This window comes from Callithrix jacchus, chromosome 1 (assembly GCF_049354715.1).
Source record: "Callithrix jacchus isolate 240 chromosome 1, calJac240_pri, whole genome shotgun sequence".
Lineage (NCBI taxonomy): Eukaryota > Metazoa > Chordata > Mammalia > Primates > Cebidae > Callithrix > Callithrix jacchus.
Genome location: NC_133502.1, coordinates 44,617,460 through 44,637,357, shown reverse-complemented (window position 1 = coordinate 44,637,357; position 19,898 = coordinate 44,617,460). Strand labels below are relative to the sequence as shown.

General features: G+C 34.2%; 1 long non-coding RNA gene across 1 annotated transcript in view; it reads right to left on the bottom strand.

Annotated features, from left to right (window-relative positions):
• Positions 1-295: 295 nt before the first annotated feature.
• Positions 296-19,898, bottom strand: part of LOC118152959 (uncharacterized) — a 328,047-nt gene continuing 308,444 nt past the window's right edge. Inside the window, exon 10 of the long non-coding RNA XR_013525713.1 lies at positions 296-1,519. This is a non-coding gene — a long non-coding RNA (uncharacterized LOC118152959). The remainder of the gene's footprint in view (positions 1,520-19,898) is intronic.

The following is a 19,898-nucleotide window of genomic DNA, read 5'->3' as shown; positions in this document are numbered from 1 at the left end:
TAATAATAATGACTTGATCCACCTTTTCATTTTATATATATATATTATATATATTATATATTATATATTATATATGTGTATATACATATATACATATATATTAATATATAATATATATACATATCTATATATATACATAATATATACATATATTATATATGTGTGTATATATACATACACATATATAATATATTATTATAATATATTATAATATATTATAATATATTAAAATGTTATTTAATATAAACGTGTATGTATATACACATATATTTAATATAGATATATGTGAGGCAACTTCTAATTCTGTATGAGAATACCTTACTAAACTCACTGGAAGTCCAGGAGACTTTGATGTCTCCCTTCAGGAATAAGGATTTTTTTTCTTAAAAAGATTTTATAAACAAAATCGATTTTTTAACTCAACTTCTGAGAAGGAAAATTTACAAAAAAAAAACAATTCTAATTTGATAGCAGCAACTAAGCTGGGCATGGTGGTTCACACATGTAATCCCAGCCCTTTGGGAAGCCATGGTGGGCAGATCACCTGAGGTCAGAAGTTCAAGACCAGCTGGGCCAGCATGGTGAAACCATGTCTCTACCAAAAATACAAAAAATAGCCAAGTGTGGTGGTGCACACAGGTAGTCCCAGCTACTAGGGAGGCTGAGGTGCCAGAATCACTTGAACCTTATAGGTGAAGTTTACAGTGAGCCAAGATTGCACCTGCACTCCAGCCTGGGCACAGAGCGAGACTCCATATCAAAAATAAATAAATAAATAAATAAAATAAAAATAGCAACACCTAAAATTAACTAAAGTAAATTTATTGATCTATTAATGTAACTGGTATGTTCAAAAGAAGAATCTGGCCTGAAAAAAATACTCAAAGTATGTCTTCAAAGATCTGTAATATTGTTCTTTTTCTCTCTCCTCTCTCTTTCCATTTCTTAACTCTGTTTTCCTTTCTGGTAGCTTCATTGCTTCCTTTCTGGGCAAGCTCTCTGGGCAGTGGCTAATATGACCACCTGCAGGCTTACACTTAACATTTTTCTTCCAACTAGTAACCCCAAATAAAAGAAAACACATCCTTTCTGATAGCTTGAAGAAAAGTTCTTGAGATTGCTTTGCTCAGTCCACTTTCAATTCTGTACCCTTCACAAAGTTTCTTCATTTTTTTTTTTTTTTTTTTTTGAGACGGAGTTTTGCTCTCATTACCCAGGCTGGAGTGCAATGGCGCAATCTTGGCTTGCGGCAACCTCCGCCTCCTGGGTTCAGGCAATTCTCCTGCCTCAGCCTCCCGAGTAGCTGGGATTACAGGCACGAGCCACCATGCCCAGCTAATTTTTTTGTATCTTTAGTAGAGATGGGGTTTCACCATGTTGACCTGGATGGTCTCGATCTCTTGACCTTGTGATCCACCGGCGTCAGTCTCCCAAAGTGCTGGGATTACAGGTTTGAGCCACTGCACCTGGCCAGTTTCTTCATTTCTAACTGTGCTTAGATAATATAGATGATGATGGTCTGTGGAGACAGATAATATAATGACTTGATCCACCTTTTCATTTTCAGAGACTTTCAATATGCATGCATTATTTGCATACTAAAACACTATATGCAAAATCAAACACCATAGGCATATAAAAGCAACACTAACAACATAAAGGCTAAATAATATATCTACTTCAAGACTAAGGAAATAGTCAATGAAATAAGTTATGTAATGTGCCCTTGGTCACATAACTGATCAACAGTATAGTCAGAATTAAAATGTTGGTCTCTTAATAGTAATCTTAGCTGAGAAGAAGACACTATTTAGTGTGAAGGCCAGGATTTGGGTGGCTGTTAGAATTTGCATTTAATGAAATTATTTCTGACTCATATGCAAACTGGATTGTGTTAAGTAAAAAACTTGAGAACATTAAGAATGTGAATTAGAGGAGCTTGAACAAATGGAACGATACTCCCTGCTCCAAAGTGAGTAAACTCTGGTCTAATTGTGGCTTTTTTGTATTAGATTTAAGGAGTTATTAGCTAGCTATGAGATAAAAGCAAATTTCATTTTTTCGAGTAAGGAGTATGTGATTTTTCTTTGTTTATTTATTTGTTGTTTATTCATTTGTTTTTCCAGTTGAATAGAATTGCTTAGGCATTTCCAAGTTACTCGCTATCTTTCACAGACTTATGGGGGTGAGAGTGGGAAGTAACCGTGAAAGTAAAAATTTGTAAATACTTATGTATAATGATGATTTGATTTTTGAGAACTTAAGCTGGTGAAATGACTTTCCAAAAAGATGAATACTTGTGAGAAAAAAGATTATAATTATTACTTAAAGTATATTGGCACAAATACTTCAACCTCTGTACAAGATATATTCCACCAACTTAATAGAATTAAAAATAACTTGGAGCTACAGGAAGTGTTAGAGATGTTCCATCAAATCCATGCCACTGTGACAGCAAGGTGTGTGTCCAACAGAGGTTAAAATGGAGCTTTGGTGGAGGGATAGGGCCAATGTTAACATATTAGCTTTGCAGTTCTCACAAAAGAATTTAAATTAATCATTGATGCCAGTTTGGAAACATGGATGGGGAATAATGTGATATCAGGAGGACTTTAGAAAAAAGACCCTGTGGTAGTTGCTAGTCAAAACTTTTGAAGGACCTCCATTCTCCCTCGAAATACTGACCCATAATTCTTAAAGACATTGAAGAGAGTATGAAATCCAGAAATTTAGGAAAATATGTAACATATGCCCATACCCAATGTCTTTATATTACTTAAACCCATCAATTTATAATTAATTCAAAACTGCCAATCTCTGGATTCGTACCTGTTGACTGGCTCTAAAATAAATACTCAAGTAATATTGTGATGGAGATAGATGCTTTGATCACTGTGAACAGTGATAGTCTCTCTGTGATCAAAAAGTCTAAATCAGATGGTTTGTAAAAGTTTAGCATTTGAAGGGTACTCAGATATTTTGATGCAAGAGAGGAGTTACTTTGCTAGTTGGTTTCTAGAATAAATACTATAAATTACTTATCCTTTATTATTTAGTAGAAATGAAACTTCTAACATTTAACATTGATAAATGTTCTGAAAGTTCTATTCCCAGAAAAGAACCACTGAATTTAATACAAATAGACACTAGATAATGTAGTTGAAAACCATACTAAGTTCCCTCCTTATCATTGATTTTCAAGATGGTGTCCAGAATTAAATGAAATTTGGCTAGTGGTTAGTCATAATGGCTTGTCCCAGCACTACCAATCTTTAGTCTCCTTCATATTTTCCATAGCACTTAACTCCTTCTTACATATTACAAAATTTCCTTTTTTGTTGCTGTTTGTTATCTCTTTCTCACTATTAGAATTCAAGCTCCATGGTGAAAGGACTCTTTGTCTCTTTTGTACTACAATATTTCTAAGCACCAAAACCTGTAACAGTCTGTAATTTAGTGCCTCTTACAAGATAACAAATAAACTCAGGGCAGAAGACACAAGACTCTTTTTTTTGTTTTTTTAAGAAAGAAAGAAAAAAAGTAGTGAAGGAGAGGAAGAAAGAGGAAGAAAAAGAGGGAGAGAAAATGGGAATTTAGCTTTATTCTAAAATTGGGTATTAATAATGGCAGATCAATATTTTGTGTGTTTAAGGTGGAGAATGTATATTTTGTGTATTTAAAATGGAGAGCTCTATAAATATTTATTGAATTTACTTGTTCCGGATCTGAGTTCAAGTCCTGGATATCCTTATTATTTTTCTGTCTCGTTAGGTCTAAATCTCTTTATGAGTCTTATGTATCTGGGTGTTAGGATCATTAGCTCTTATTGTTGCATTGATCCTTTTACCACTATATCTTTGTTGCTTTGAAATCTATTTTATCAGATGCAAGAATTGCAACTCCTGCTTTTTATTTATTTATTTATTTGTTTTTGCTCTCCATTTGGTTGGTAAATTTTTCTCCATCCCTTTGTTTTAAGTCTTTTTGTATTTTTGGATGTGAAATGGGTCTGGATGTAGTATATCATTAGGTTTTGGCTGTATCTTTTGATTGGGGGATTTAGTTGACTTAAATTTAGGGTTACTGCTATTTGATGTTAACTGGCTATTTTATCCATTTGTTGATGTAAATTTTTCTTTATGTTGATGCTCTTTACTTTTTGGTATATTTTTAGACAGGCTAATGCTGTTTGTTCCTTTCTATGTATAATGCTTCTTTCAGAAGGTCTAGTGAAGACCTTCTGGTGGTAATAAAATCTATGAGTACTTGCTTGTTCATAAAAGATTTTATTTTTCCTTCAATTGTGAAGCTTAGTTTGGCAGGATATGAGATTCTGGGCTGAAAGTTTTGTCCTTTAAGGATGTTGAATATTGGCCCCCACTCTCTTCTGGCTTGTAGGGTTTCTGCTGAGAGATCTGCTGTAAGTCTAATAGGCTTCACTTTGTGGGTAACCTGACCTTTCTCTCTGGCTGCCCTTAGTATTTTCTCCTTCATTTCAACCCTGGTGAATCTAACGATTATGTGCCTTGGGGTCGCTCTTCTTGAGGAATATCTTTGTGGTGTTCTCTGTATTACCTGGGGTTGAATATAGTGCTGTTTTGCTAGATTCAGAAAGTTTTCCTGAATAATATCCTGAAGAGTGTTTTCCAGCTTGGATTCATTCTCTTCGTCATATTCAGGTACACCTATCAAACATAAATTAGGTCTTTTCATATAGTCTCATATTTCTTGAAGACTTTGCTCATTCATTTTTGTCCTTTGTTCTCTATTCTTGTCTTCTCGTTTTATTTCATTAGGCAGGTCTTTGACCTCTGATATCCTTTCTTCTGCTTGATCAATTTGGCTATTCAAACTTGTGCATATTTTGTTAAGCTTTTGTGTTGTGTTTTTCAACTCTGTTAGTTCATTTATATTCCTCTCTATATTGTCTATTCTTGTTAGCATTTCATCAAACCTTTTTTCAAAGTTCTTAGTTTCTTTACATTGGGTTAGAACATGTTCTTATAACTCCCAGAATTTTCTTATCATCCACCTTCTGAAGCCTACTTCTGATAATGGCACACAGTCCTTTTCCATCAGGGCTTGTTCCATTGCTGATGAGGAACTGTAATCCCCTGTAGAGGGAGAGGGGTTCTGATTTTGGGTATTCTCAGTCTTTTTAGGCTGGTTTCTTCCATTTGTTATAAATTTATCCACCTATCATCTTTACAATTACCACATTTCTAGTTGGGTTTCTGATTGGACGCCCAGTTTATTGATTCCCAGTGCTGGAATCCAAGCAACCCACTGCGCCGGCCAAAACAGCAGTGATAAGACTGATGGTGCTCTTCTGCCCAGGAATCTCCTCCCGTTCACTCTGCATGAAGAGCTGTCGCACTGAGGCGCCAGCAAAACTGCTGCACCGGCCACAAGACTCGTGCTGGCGACCCAGGGGGCCCCTCCACTGGGAATCTACTGGTCGGTGAGTGATGAAAATTTGTCTGAAAGTGTGGTATCCTCTCATTCTCTGTGCTTTCACTGGGAGCTACAATCCCGAACTGCTAGCAATCAGCCATCTTGGATCGATACAAGACTCTTGAGTTTGAGTCTAACTTATTACTCATAGCAATGCATACATCTAGAACATGAGCATTTTTTTTATATCTGATTCCTCTTACCCCCAAGTTCTATGGAGTGATGTCATATGGACCCAGGTATATCCTCTAAACAGTGATTTTGTACTGACGCTAAAAAACATTGAGCTTAGAAAATTTGTCTTTTCTATAGTGAATGATAAGCAAGCCTACATTTTGTCTAGAGGGAGACACTATCTCGTCCTTTAAAGTTATATGTTGCAAAGACAACCCCAAAGAAAGAGCAATCCAGAACTTGTGTTTTTGTCTATACATTAAAGACACGCAACAGTGCTCAGTGGCCAGAGAGGATTGCTTTATCCTCCATGGTGTGTATGGAACATAGTAGAAACTGAACAATCATTAAACAATATAAATCAATAAATAGATTGATAAATTCATATATATTAAACTTTAAAAAAATCTAAAAAATAAATAACATTGCAAAGTGAAAGATAAGTACAGACTGTGCAAATATATTTGCAAAAATTAGTAACCAGAGTAAAAAATTTTTAAAAACCAGTGAATATACATGTAAATTAGTAGCAAAAAATAGAGTCAAAGAGTAAGAAATCTAATGGCCAAGAATACAAGACAAGTCTCTTGATATCAGTGGTAATTAACAAATTAAAGTTGAAGCCTTACAAAATACTATTTTATAGTCTTCAGTTTGGCAAAATTTAAGAAGTGTAAAAATATACAATGTTCTGAGAATGTGAAGCAATGCTAATCAGAAGGAACATTTAAAAAATAGTATAAAGTATTCATCAAGCTAAATGTTATATTACTGTTAAAGTAAATGAATAAAAACCACATATATCAATATGGAACAATATCAAAAGCAAAATAATGAGTGAAAAAAGAAACATTAGAATAAATATAGGGTTTTATACATACACAATAGTAAATATGCAAATATTATTTATAAAATTATTCATGCATTAAAAAGGTATACAATTTGCACACAAGAAATAAATACTGCTTTGGTCTGAATGCTGATGTTCCTCCAAAATTAATATCCAATGTAACAGTATTAGGAGTTTGGGTCTTGGAAAAGTTATTAAGTGATGAGAGCTCTACCCTCATGGGTGGGATTAGTACTCTTACAAAAGGGGCTGTAAGCAACTCCTTTGCCCCTTTTGCCATGTGAGGGCACATAGAAGCCACCATGTGTCGGAAACCAGTCCTCACCAGACACCAAATATGCTGGAGTCTTGATTTTGGACTTCCCAGCCTCTAGAACAATAAGAAATAATTTTCTGTTGTTTATAAAATTATCCAATTTAAGGTATTTTCTAATAGCAGTTGTAAGAATATAAAAGAAAATCCAACTCAGGGAAATGGTTCTATTTGGGGAAACATAAATATAAATGAAATTTGGTTTGGAATAATTCAGGATTCTTATTAAATTTATAATATTTTTTTCAAACAAAGATTAGAAGCAAACAAAAAAACTTAAAATTTGGCAATGCTGGGTATCTCACATTTTGTTTTTCTGAAATATTTTCTTATAAAGAAAAAGCTAGGTGTCAATTTGTAGGCAAGGATTTGAAATGACTGCACCTGAAAACATAGGGCATAAAACTGATTGAATCCTTTTAGTGTGACAAGATGTGGTAGTCAGAGCAGACTTGCACCCTCTGCACATAGAGGTGATTCGCTTTCTGTCTTCAGAAGTTAAAATTGCTTAGTTCTTGTTGCTATAGACTTGGTATACAGAGGCACCTGAGGATAAGATCTTGACCCAATTGGCTATTATCTAAAAACTGCAGTGTTATTCCCGAGTAAAGGTTCTGAGACGATTCACCTGAATTTTATACCCCAGTTTTCCTTTTCATAGTGCTCTATTTCTCGGCAAAGTTAGTTGGCTGTTTTATGTCCCAGTTCACTTAATTATAAAATTGTCATAGTGATAAAAGCATCTTTCCTTGTTGGACAACTGGTCAACTTCCATCCAGAACTTTACCCACCTTCTTGTTCTCAATTTTGTTCAGGAATTTACTCACTTCAAAAATCACTCAGAGAAAGGTATCCCTCGTCCCCATCTCCTGGTATGAATCCTGGTTATTCTAAGTCAATTAATGTCATTAGTGTATGCCCTGTCATTCAATCATGATTGAGTACGTGACACAAACAGACCAAATAGCAGCAAAGAAAAGCCTTTTATTATGTGTTTGGTTTTCTCCTTTTCCTTTTAAATGGAATTTTAAGAGGTGTCATTTTTGCCTTCAGTTTCCACTGGTGACCACCTTGTACCCTGAACTGAGCTAGACTGAAGTACGAGGAAGGGTTAACTAAGCAGAAAAAAGGGATCAGGAAATATCATGAGTTTTTGATGACAAGAGGGAGCCACAGACAGAACTGTACCTAAAGCCTGTCTTATCTCTAAAATTTTAATTATTGTGAGATATTAAATTTCTTTAATATTTAAACCAATTTAACTTAGTGTTTTTTGCTACTTGTAAAAGAACACAATAACCAATATACTATCTCATATATTGAACTCTAAAAATAAATAAGAAAAAATTTGTAATGCACCTAACACAGGGCTCAGCACACAGCTGTTTTTAGCTACAACACGTTGGACCTTATGCCTTCTCTGTCACAACACATTTCTTCAGCATTTTAGGTAAGTAGTTGCTGCCAATTAGCTTAACCTTCACATAATTATTGATTTCTTCCTCAGTTCTAACTTTCATTATGTGTTTTGTTTAATAAGCATTATTTTCATAATCTCTGAGTTTATATTTTATAAGGCAGTGGCTAAAGTAGCACTAGGCATTATTTATGTTATATATTATAAAACATAGTACACATTTAAAAAAATGAATTTACTTGTCTGAAATCTGCAATAACTGACAATGATTCTTATTTGTACATCTGGCTTATTAAGTCTCTGTCAAGAAAATGTTTCATTTATACACATTATCCTACATAAGAAATAAAATATACAGAAAGTGAATCATATATTGAAAGATACAAAAGCTTTTGTATGCTATCATCTAATCTATCATACATACTTGTAAATTTTGTAAGATTTATTAGATTCTTGTATAGTCACACACTAAAACTTACCCTCCAAAGCCGCAGCTTAATGGGAGGTTTTTTTTTCCTCCCATTTTAAATATTTTTTCCCTAACACAAAAATTATAAGGTAAACAAGATAATCAGAGCCACAGAAATGTCTATTCTCCAAGGAGGACAATCTACTGAGGAAGAAGGATGTTCTGAAAAAAACAAACAAAACCAAAAACCGACTTCACTTTGAATATGCATGAAGCAACATCTGGGAGAGTGAACGACATTCATTCTACCAGATCTTAATGCCAACCCCTAGAAAGAGTTACAAGACATCATTTCAGAAAGAAGAAGAAATACATTATATGCATCCAAAATAAACCATTGAAAATACTATTTTAATGATAGCAAGCACAAAATCACTTAGCTTGTTCACTCAAACACGAATGTTTAATCCCCCTGAATTCTTAAAATCTCTGATCTCCTTTGGGAATGAAATAACTTCAGGGCTCAATTTGTACTGGTAGCTTAATGATTAAAGATGAAAAAGTCTTTGCCTATGCATCTGATTTTTATATGCCTTGTTTTACTGAAAATCCTATTAAAATAAACTCTGCTTTTAGTTGCTGTGAGTAATTGGATCCAGTACTTCACAGTTGAAAAATGTTGGCTTCAAATTTTAATCTTTGTTACTGAGAGGATATCACTAGAAAACAAGAGAGTTGTTAAGTACTCTATAAGATACAATTGTCAAGATAAAATATAAAAAATAGTGTACTAAGTTTATATTGTATGTGTCTATGTGTTAGGGACAATTAAAACCATTTGCAGTAGTAATTTTTGTTATTAATAGACCAGAAATAAGGACTATAAAGCTGTATGTTTTATAACCAAACAAGCATGCTGATTTAAGCATAAGTTTGCAAGGTTTGCATGTGAATGATTGTGTGGGAGTGGGGAAGAGAAGGAATACAGACATACCCTAAGAGGAAATAAACCTTTTTATGAATTTGTTCACTGCAAAATTTGACATTTATAATTATTTTGTTCCCAGAATATTTGTGAAGATGACAAAAACATTATTATTATTATTATTATTATTATTATTATTATATTTAATTTCTGGGGTACATGTGCAGAATGTGAAGGTTTGTTACACAGCTATACACGTGCCATGGTGGTGTGCTGCATCCATCACCGCATCATCTACATTAAGTGTTTCTCCAAATGCTATCCCTCTTCTATCCCCTCACCCCCTGCTATCCCTCCTCTAGCCCCTCAACCCCCAACAGGCCCTGGCGTGTGATGTTCCCCTTCCTGTGTTCATGTGTTCTCATTGTTCAACACCCAGTTATAAGTGAGAACATGTGGTGTTTGGTTTTTGTTCTTGTGTCAGTTTGCTGAGAATAATAATTTCCAGCTTTATCCATGACCCTGCAAAGGACATGAACTCATCCTTTTTTATGGCTGCATATTATTCCATGGTGCATATGTGCCACATTTTCTATACCCAGTCTATCACTGATGGGCATTTGGGTTGGTTCCAAGTCTTTGCTATTGTGAACAGTGCCACAAAAAACATAGATGTGCATGTGTCTTAATAATAGAACAGTTATAATCCTTTGGGTTTATACCTAGTAATGGGATTGCTGGGTGAAATGATATTTCTATTTCTAAATCCTTGAGGAATCACCACACTGTCTTCTACAATGGTTGAACTAATTTACACTCCCCCCTACAGTGTAAAACTGTTCCTATTTTTCCACATTTCCTTTCCAGTATCTCTTGTCTCTTGATTTTTTTAATGATCACCATTCTAACTAGCGTGAGATAGTATTGTAACCAGGTTTTTTTAGGGGGTGCTGGTGAGGCACACCCCTGAGAGAATGCTATGGGTTCTTGGTCTCCAATTTCTTAGAGAGTAAGCGATGGGACCACCGCAGGTGTGCCATACTCTCTTAAAAGTAAATATAGGACCCAAGAATTGTTGCAGAACAGTGATTTTATTTAGATAGCGGAAAGAGAAGAAAAGGAGAAGAGAAAGACTTCCACAAAGAGTGTGGAAGGGGATTCCAGAGGGGAGAATCCGGCCAGGTGTGTGGATGCGGACTTTGATTCTGGGAGGAATTCCCACCGGGCCAATGAAAGGAGTTCCTTAGAACTTCCACTGAAGTGATTGAATTTTAGTTTCTTCCTACACCCATGAAATTCAAACGTAAACCCTTATTTTCTCCTGGGTGGAGAGAGATGGGAGCGGGGAATGGTGCTGGGAAATTCTTGCCCTTAAAACTACCCACCTTCATGGACCCAGAAAGAAAACACATTCCCTCAGTATTTCAATGTGGTTTTGATTTGTATTTCTCTAAGGACTAGTGATGATGAACTTTTATGATATGTTTGTTGGTTGCATAAATGTCTTCTTTTGAAAAGTGTCTGTTCATATCCTTCATCCACTTTTTGAAAGGCCAGTTTGATTTTTATTTTCTTGTAAATTTAATTTCTTTGTAGATTCTGGATATTGGCCCTTGTCAGATGGGTATATTGCAAAAGTTTTTCTCTTCTATTGGTTGCCAGTTCACTCTAATGATAGTTTCCTTTGCTGTGCAGAAGCTCTTTAGTTTAATTAGAATCCATTTATCTATTTTGGCTTTTGTTGCCATTGCTTTTGGTGTTTTAGTCATGAAGTCCTTGCCCATGCCTATGTCCTGAATGGTATTGCCTAAGTTTTCTTCTAGGGTTTTTATGGTGTTAGGTCTTATGTTTAAATCTTTACTCCCTCTGGAGTTAATTTTTGTGTAAAGTATAAGGAAGGGATCCAGTTTCGGCTTTCTGCATATGGCTAGCCAGTTTTTCCAACACCACTTATTAAATAGGGAATCCTTTCCCCATTGCTTATTTTTGTCAGGTTTGTCAAAGATCAGATGGTTGTAGATGTGTGGTGTTAATTCTGAGGCCTCTCTTCTGTTCCATTGGTCTATATCTCTGTTTTGATACCAGTATCATGCTGTTTTGATTACTGTAGCCCTGTAGTATAGTTTGAAGTCAGGTAACATGATATCTCTAGCTTTGTTTTTTGTACTTAGGATTTTCTTTGCTCTGTGGGCTCTCTTTTTTAAAATTTAAAGTGTTGTTGTTTTTTTTTTTTTCCAATTCTCTGAAGAAAGTCAATAGTAACTTCATGAGGCTAGCAGTAAATCTACAAATTACTTTGGACAGTACGGCCATTTTTGCCATATTGATTCTCCTAACCATGAGCATGGAGTGTTTTTCCATCTGTTTGTGTCCTCTCTTATTTTCGTGAGCAGTGATTTCTAGATCTCCTTAAAGAAGTCCTTCGCATCCCTTGCTAGTTGTATTTCTAGATATTTTATTCTCTTTGTACCAGTTGTGAATGGCAATTCACTCATGATTTGGCCCTTTGTTTGTCTGTTATTGGTGTATAAGGATGCTTGGGAATTTTGCACATTGATTTTGTATCTGAGACTTTGCTGAAGTTGCTTGTCAGCTTAAGGAGATTTGAGGTTGAGACAATGGGGTCTTCTAAATATATCATCATGTAATATATCATCATGGCATCTGCAAATAGAGACAATTTGATCTCTTCTTTTCCTAACTGAATACACTTTATTTCTTTTTCTTGCCTGACTGCCTTGATCATAACTTCCAATAGTGTGTTGAACGGGAGTGGTGAGAGAGGGTGTCCTTGTATTGTGCTGGTTTTCAAAGGGAATACTTCCAGTTTTTGCCCATTCAATATGACATTGGCTGTGGGTTTGTCATAAATAGCTCGTATTATTTTGAGATACATTCCATCAATACCTAGTTTATTGAGAATTTTTAGCATAAAGGACTGTTGAATTTTGTTGAAAGCCTTCTCTGTATCTGAAATGATCATGTGGTTTTTGTCTTTGGCTCTGTTTATGTGATGAATAATGTTTATAAATTTGCATAAGTTGAACCAGCTTTGCATGCCAGGGACGAAGCTGATTTGATTGTGATAGATAAGCTTTTTGATGTGCTAATGGATTCAGTTTGCCAGTGTTTTATTGAGTATTTTCATGGTAGTGTTTATCATGGATATTGACCTAAAATTTTCTTTTTTAGTTGTGTCTCTGCCAGGTTTTGGTAACAAGATAATGTTGGTCTCATAAAACAAGTTAGGGAGGATTCCCTCTTTTTATATTGTTTGTGATAGCTTCATAAGCAATGGTATCATCTTCTCCTTGTACCTCTTGTAGAATTCGGCTGTGTTCTGTCTGGTCCTGGACTTATTTAGTTGATAGGCTATTAATTACTGCATCAACTTCAGACATTGTTATTGGTCTATTCAGGGATTCAGCTTCTTCCTGGTTTAGTCTTAGGAGAGTGTAAATGTCCAGGAATTTATCCATTTCTTCTAGAATTACAGTTTATTAGCATAGAGGTGTTTATATTATTCTCTGATGGTAGTTTAAAGACGACTGAACCTATGAGGTGTAAGGAGACATATCTACAAGTTAGTATGCACCAAACAATAGTTGATAGAGAGTCAGTTCTTAGAGTTCTAGTTTCTTCTTAGTATGCACCAAACAATAGTTGATATAGTCAGTTTTTAGGGTTCTATTTTCTTCTCAGTAAGAAACTAGGAACTGTTTCTGGTGTGGACAAGAAAATTCTTTATGTTTTCTCTCATTTAGTATTTTTTTCTGTGTGTATTCCTTTTTATTTTTTTTGTCCCCTTTAGTCTTTACTTTTCTGAAACAGTAATTTTCTGCTGCCTCACTTTTATTACTCCATCTTTTTATTTTACTGTTTGCCCTTATTTACTTTAGGTTGATTTTAACCAATGCATCTCATAAGATTTATATTTATTTTTAAAAATATGACTTTTTAAATTAAAATAATACTTACATATAACTAAAAATATATAGCAAAGTGCAAAAACGGACACCTCAGATCCCACCAACCAGAAATAACCATTATAAAATTTAGAAGAATGTAATTTGGGTATTTCAATGCCAAATAGATTGATGAATGGCTAAATGAAAGATATCAATGGTTTTTAATGTTCAGCCTGCAATACCCTAGGTATCCATCCCTGAGTTCCCCTTAGAAATGTGCAAAGCAAAAAGTATTTTCATAATACCGAGACAATATTTGCTTTTTAAAAAATGTATTGGCATTGCACTGATTATGCTAAATTAAGAGTCAACAAAATTGCTGCTTCCTTAGTACAAACTAAAGTAGTATTAGCCAACAGTATTTGCAGTCACTGTATTTTTCACCAGAATGCACTAGCAATTAAAAAAAAAAACAGCTTCACTTAAGAATTTTCTTAAAAGCGTATTAAAATTTATTAGTTTTGTTAAATCTCTCTTGAATATATTTCATTATAATAGTCTCAAAGGAAAAAAAATAGGACATATGCATAAAGCACAAATTCTGAGGCATGGTCTGGTTATCTTGAAAGTAAGTTTTTGTGTACTTGCTTCAGTTCTTTGCTAAACCAGCCACATTTTTCATGAAACTATATATTTTTTCCAAAGAATGACTGAAAGGCAAACTATGGGTGTTCACTTAAGTATCTGGTAGATATTTTCTCAAAAGTGTTCAATGAGAATTTGCCACCCAAGGAAAACAATAAAACAACAAACTATTTACCATCAATGACAAAATTGCAGCTTTCAAGTAACAATTAGAATTGTGAAAACATTGTAACTGTCCCTGTGAAACATAGCATCTTAGTGCTTGAAGATCCCTCAGGGAAAAAAAAAATCAAAGGAAAAATTAATGTGATTTAAAAAATATTGTGTAGTATAATGTCGATACTTTAGAAGACTTATATAAATCTGTGAACTCAATATTTGCCAAAATGACCAGTAAATGTGTGGTAATACAAAATTATGCATGGTTAAACAGCTATTCAAAGTGCAAACTAGACCAGTATATTTTAATGTAAGAGTATGAAAAGTTTTTTGATATAATTCCACATTGCAACTAGACTTTAAGAAACTCCCTCTCAGTGAGTTTTAGTTTAGTATGAGACATATTTATTTTCCTCTTTTCCAACTACAGTTCTGTAGGAAACTGGATTTTCTTCTGCTATTTCAGATGCAGATACAGATTTCAATAGATGGAGTGCAGATACTTTTGTTATTAATTCAGATATTCCAGAGAATCACAAAAATGTAAATCAGTGCCACTCTTCTAACCTAAATATTTATGTTGGAAAATATAGTTTTTAAAATAAAATATGATGGGTTGATGAATATTGTGTTTTAATTTTACATAGATTAAATAGATTCAATACAATTCTAAAACTCTCTGGTTACATTTATAATATGACACAAATCTACAGAACGATGTAAACAAAAGCTCTGGAGCACTTGATACCTTTTAAAAGTGGAACAAGGTCCTGAAACCAATATGTTTGAGAACTATTGGAATAGATAAATAGGCATGCAAAGATGTTTAAAAAAATAAAAATAGGAAGGAGTTCCTCCTTTTTAATTGTTTGGAATGGTTTCAGAAGGAATGGTACCTGTTCTTCTTTGAAGCTCTGGTAGAATTCGTGTGTAAATCCATCTGGTCCTGGGCTTTTTTTGTTGGTGAGATATTAATTGTTGCCTCAATTTCAGAACTTGTTATTGGTCTATTGAGGGATTTGACTTCTTGCTGGTTTAGTCCTGGGAGGGTATATGTGTCCAGGAATTTATCCATTTCTTCTAGATTTTCTAGTTCATTTGTGTAGAAGTGTTTATAGTATTCTCTAATGGTAGTTTGTATTTCTGTGAGGTCAGTGGTGATATCCCCTTTATCATTTTTTATCATGTCTATCTGATTCATCTCTCTTTTCTTCTTTATTAGTCTAGCTAGTGTTCTATTTATTTTGTTATTTGAAAAACATTATACTGGATTCATTGATTTTTTAGAGGGGTTTTTGTGTCTCTATTTCCTTCAGTTCTGCTCTAATCTTAGTTATTTCTTGTCTTCTGTAGCTCTTGGATTAGTTTGCTCTTGCCTCTTTAGATCTTTTAATTGTGATGCTAGGTGTTGATCTGAGATCTTTCTAGCTTTCTGATTTGGGCATTTAATGCTATCATTTCTAGCTGTGTTAATAGATTCTACTATGTTGTCTGTTTGTTTGCATTGGTTTCAGAGAACTTCTTGACTTCTGCCTTAATTTCATTATTTACCCAGGAGTCATTCAGGAGAATGTTGTTCAACTTCCAAATAATTGTTTGGTTTTGAGTGAGTTTCTTAATCCTGCATTCTAATTTGATTGCACTATAGCCTGAAAGACTGTTATGATTTCAGTTCTTTTGCATGGGCTAAGGAGTGTTTTATTTCCAATTATGTGGTTAATTTTAGAATAAGTGCCATGTGACACCGAGAAGAATGTATATTCTGTTGATTTGGAGTGGAGAGTTTTATAGATTTCTGTCAGATCCACTTGGTCTAGAGCATTCGTGAGGCATCCAGAGGCAACCTCAAATTCATGGAATTGTTGGGTCTCAGAGTACCCTAGACTTCTGAAAAGGCTTTCATTTTTACCTTATTTTCCTTTCTATACAGTAGATTTTTTTTGTCCCTATACCCCCTCCCCATGGTGCACCTCCCCTGAAATTTGTAAATACATGATCAAAACTTTGAGATTTCCCCTGCCCTCACATTCTCATTCCCTAGTGTTGAGACCTTCAAATTCTGTATCGATTTTGCATACCCTGAAGTAAGTCAGTAGTTCAGCTCAGAAATCTAACTTGCTGGGTCCCCAGAAACTGCCATTTTGCTGTATTGACAAGATGACATAAACATGGTAAAGGAAGAATTACTGCACTTTCCCTATAGCTCCTAAAACAGAGCTAGTAGTACCTACCTTAGTAGGTTATAATAAGAATGAAATGAGATCCTGTAGATAAAACACTTAGAATAGTGCCCACTAAAGACTTCCTTCTTTATTCAGACTAAATAACATTCCCAATTACATGTATGTACCATAGTTTATTCATTCATCCATGTGTAGATAATACAGGTTGTTTTCACATTTTAGCTATTGTGATAGTGCTGCGATGAACATGGAAGTGCTAACATATCTTTAAGATCCTGATTTCAATCCTTCTGGATATATACCCAAAAACAAGATTGCTGGATGATATGGTAGATTTTTAGGAGAAACCTCTATACTCTCTTCCATAGCAGCTGCACTATTTTGCATTCCCAACAGTGCACAAGGGTTCCAGTTTCTCCACAGCCTTGGTTACACTTAACTGTTTGTTTTTGTTTTGTTTTGTTTTGTTTTGTTTTTAATGATAACCATTCTTACAGGAATGCAAATCATTGTATTATTGATTTGCATATCCTTGATGATTAATGACATAGAACATCTTACATATGTCTTGTCATTGACAGGTTGTTTGCTTGACCAAATTTTAGTCAGGGTCCTTAACACTGTCCTATGCCTATCTGTGTACTACCTTTTAAAATCCAGTTTTAGCAAAGAACCTTGCTAAGCCAGTTTAGCAAGAATCTCCTAGGCTTATCATCTGATCACCTTCTATATCTAGTCAAATTCCTCATCCTCCACTCTCCCCTAGGTGATGTTTGATCACAATAGGCAGTCTTCAGCAAGAATTATGTTAGGTTTATTTAGCCAGTATCCCCCTCACCCTTGATGTTTCCTCTTAGTAATATCCTGCTCCATAGTGCCATACTGCTCCTTGGTTGTAAATTGCCACTTGCCTATCCTGTATTATGAGTGGAGTCCAATCTCTTGTCCTCACTGCAAAATTCCATTGCTGTGGTAGCTGTATCTATTGTGATGGTCTTGAATGAAGTTTTCCTTACTGTGTTTTTTTCAAGTTGTCATTGATTTTTTTCCCTTGATGCAGCTATTTTCATATCTTTTTTGAAGAAATGTCTATTCAAGCCTTTAGCCATTTTTAAGTTGGGTTATTAGTTTTATTGTGTTACTTATTTCAAGAATTCCATAGCAATTTTGAATATTAGTTCCTCAACACATATGTGATTTGTAAATATTCTCTTCCATTTTATAGCTTGTCTTTTCACTTTGTTGATTATTTATTTGCTGTGAAGAAACATTTTGTTTGACATAGTCCCACTTAACTATTTTTGTATTTGTTGCCTGTGCTTTTGGTGTTATATCTATGAAATCATTGTCAAAACCATATTTCGCCCTAGGTTTTCTTCTAGAAATTTCACCTTTTCAGGCTTTAGATTTAAGGATTGAATATATTTTGAGTTAATTTTTGCATATGGTATGACGATCTAATTTCATTAATTTGCCTGGATATACAAGTTTTCCAGCATAGTTTATTTAAAGGACTTTTTTCCATTATATGTTTCATTACCTTGACAAAGATCAATTAATTGAATATGTGTGGAGTTATTTCTGGGCTCTCTATTCTGTCTTCATTGGTTTATACTAATGTCAGTACTATAAGGTTGTGCCAGTACCTTAATTTTAATTACTGTAGCTTTGAAATATATTTTAATACCAAAAAGTGTGATTCTTAAAGCCTTTCTTTTTTTCCTCAGGATGGTTTCAGAAATTAAGTTCTTTTGTGGTTGTATATGAATTCTAGATATTTTGGAATAAAAATGCTACAGAGATTTTGATAGCAATTGCACTGTATTTGTAGATTGCCTTGAATTGTATGGGCATTTTTACAGTATTAAGTCTTCCAATACATGGAAACAAACTCTCTTTACATTTATTTGTGTGTTTTAAAATTTCTATCATGAATAGTTTATAGGTTTCCCTGTACAAGTCTTTCTTTTATTTACTTTACTCCTAAATATTTTATTTAAAAATTTTTTAAATGTCTGCTTTTGTTTTAGATTCAGGGAGTACATCTGTATGTTATACAGGTATATTTTGTGATACTAAGGCTTGAGGTATGAATGATCCCATGAGCCAGGTGTAAACATAGTACCCAATAGGTAATTTTCAGCCTGCACCCCGCCCCTTCTTTCCTCCCTCCTCTAGTAGTCTCCAATGTGTATAGCTGCCATCTTTATGTTCATGTGTATTCAATGCTTAGCTCCCACTTACATGTGAAAACATGTGGTATTTAGTTTTCTGCTGTATTAATTTGCTTAGGATAATGTCCTCCAGCTGCATCCATGTCGTTGCAAAGGACATGAGTAGCTACATAGTGTTTCATTGTCCATATGTCCTATATTTTCTTTATTGACAGACACCCAGGTTGATTCACTGACTCTGCTATGGCGAATAGCATTATACTGAACATGTGGGTTCATGTGTCTTTTTGGTAGATTTATTTTCTTTTGAGAATATACCTAGTAATGGGTTTTTTCTGGGTCAAATTGAAGCTCTGTTTTAAGTTCTTTGAGAAATCCCCAGACTGGTTTCCACAGTGGATGAACTGATTTACATTCCTTTCAACAACGTATAGACATTCCCTTTTCTCTGCAACCTCACCAGCATGTGGTATCTTTTTGACTTTTTAACAGTCATTATTCTGACTGGTGTTATTGGTATCTCATTGTGGTTTTGATTTGAATTTTTCTGATGATTAGTGATGTTGAGCATTTTTTAATGTTTTTTGGCCATTTGTAAACCTTCTTTTGGGAAGTGTTTGTTATTATTTGCCATTTCTTAATGGGGTTGTTTTTTCCTTGTTGATTTGTTTTAGTTCCTTATAGATTCTATAATTTCTAGATAACTGAAACAAGACGAGGATGCCCACACTCATGATTCCTATTCAACATAGTACTTGATGTTCTAGACAGAGCAGTGAGGCAAGAGAAAGAAGATAAAAGGCATCTAAATTTAAAAAAATGAAAAAATCAAACTATCTCTCTTCACTGATGATATGATTCTAGAGGTAAACCACCCTAAACACTCCCCCAAAAGGCCCCTAGAACTGAAAAATAACTTCAGTTAAGTCTCAAGTTACAAAATCCATGTAGAAAATTTAGTAGCATTTTAATATACCAACAGTATTCAAGGTGAGAGTAAAATCAACAACACAGTTCTATTCAGAATAGTCATGAAACAAATAAAACTCCTAGAAATGCAGCTAACCAAGGAGGTAAAAGATCTGTATGAGGAATACTGCAGAACACTACTGAAAAAAATTAGATATGGCACAAATAAATGGAAAAACATTTCATGTTCATGGATAGGAAGAATCAATATTTTTTAAATGGTCATACTATCTAAAGCAATTAATAGATTCAATGTCATTAATTCAAAATTACCAGTGTCATTTTTTTCGTGCAATGAGAAAAATTATTTTAAAATTC